The sequence below is a fragment of the Triticum urartu genome, unplaced genomic scaffold (assembly GCF_056163025.1).
Source record: "Triticum urartu cultivar PI428250 unplaced genomic scaffold, HENAU_Tu73 scaffold2, whole genome shotgun sequence".
NCBI classification, from domain to species: Eukaryota; Viridiplantae; Streptophyta; class Magnoliopsida; order Poales; family Poaceae; genus Triticum; species Triticum urartu.
In genome coordinates, this window is record NW_028260368.1 from 2,772,456 (window position 1) to 2,774,196 (window position 1,741).

A 1,741-nucleotide genomic window follows, 5' to 3' on the forward strand; every position below is an offset into this window, starting at 1 on the left:
TTTTCCTTAAAAAAGAAAGAGTACGGGAATGATGTCCTGAATAGAAGAAGCGGGAATAGGAAGATTTTTTATTCCTTTTGTTACTCTTTTTTTTTTTTTTAAGCAAAGGACGCCCGAATATACCATAAAATTATCGATAGATAAATATTTATTGGATACCTACCTTACCTAATGTTTATTTTTGACCTAAACCCTGCAGCCTTGCTTTGTATCATTCTATGAAAGAATGAAGAGATTTTATCCATAATACAACTCCTAAATTGATTTTTGATCGACCTATTTAATCTGATTCTCGTTAGAATTAAGTAGTCCTTACTTTAGTGTATGTAGGTAACATAAGATGTACGATAAAAAAATGTATAATAATTAGTAAGTCTTGATATTCTTTCGTGGAGTCCCTTCTTGAATCTTAGATTGAAAAAAAAAAAGAATGCCCCTTAGGGACCTTTCTTTGGATACCAAGATTTCTGACATCTTATCCTCGTATTTTAAAATTATCAAATCGAATCTCAATTAAGAACCAATTCAAATTCATATAATAAAAGAATAAGGAAACACTACCTCACCCCTATTGATAACCATTTTGGCCACTACCGTCAAAACAAACCCTAACCCTAGTTTGAGGATAGAACTATGGTATGGTTTCTCTAAACCCAGTATCGGCAGGCCCAGTTACTCTCTTGCCCGAACTTATGCGAAGTAAAAATTTATCGAATTCGATCAGCACTATAAAAAAAACCTAAGTATTTTATTGATCAGGCGGCACCCAGATTTGAACTGGGGATAAAGGATTTGCAGTCCCCTGCCTTACCGCTTGGCCATGCCGCCAAAAAATCCGATCAAAAATCTAGAAAACAGCAAGTATTCATCCACGTTTTCTTACGAAAAGCCCCTTTTATTTTGAATATAATTCTACTTACTTTTTTCCAATCTTTTTCAAAAAATCTATTCCTGCTTTTTTTGATCCAGTTTCTATTATTCTCCTCGATAGATTCTATCTTAAAACATACATTGTTAACACAATAAAACTTCCCATTTCTTTCTATTGAGATGAAAAAGAAGAAAAAGTGGATTTCTATTCACAGGCTGCAAAATTCAGAATAAATTGGAACCGTTAACTAGAATTCTCTTTTTTTTATTGCAGTAGTGAACTACTCTTAAATCGGTATTATCTCCCCCCCCTTCAATGGCATAATAAAATATTATGGCTTTATGCTTAATCCGTGTATAGGTAAACTTTAGGTCCGAACAGCATTATTATCCAAAGATCCCCTTTATGTACATATCTCTATGGGGAATCATGCTTTAATTTTTCAAAGTATTAAATTAAATATCTTGAATAAAAAAAGGAAATTTGCTCTGATATAGAGTATAACCTGACTATCTTGGCGTACCCAAGTGAAATTACGATAAAAGAAAAGCATGGATATGGGGAGAGGTGGATAACTAGATTGGCATGTACTTAAAAAAGGGACTTACTTTATTTTAGAATTCCACAATGAAATACTGAATTTTCTAGCAATTATACTACTCCGATCCGAAATAAAAAAGAACCCTCAAATTATTTTGAGAAATTAAAGTAAGCACGCTATTCTAAATCGAAGTAAAGTCAAACTTTCTAGTATATTATATTACGGCTTTATTACATTCATAGAAAGGAGATAAAATGAGAAATCTTTGCCATCCAATCTGATTAGAATATCATAACATAAAGTATAAGTGGCAGAATTTTTTTTGTAGG

General features: G+C 32.2%; 1 non-coding gene across 1 annotated transcript; it reads right to left on the minus strand.

Moving 5' to 3' along the window:
* Positions 1 to 757: 757 nt before the first annotated feature.
* Positions 758 to 828, minus strand: TRNAC-GCA (transfer RNA cysteine (anticodon GCA)). Its single transcript has one exon. It is a non-coding gene; the product is annotated as a tRNA-Cys (tRNA).
* Positions 829 to 1,741: the final 913 nt, after the last annotated feature.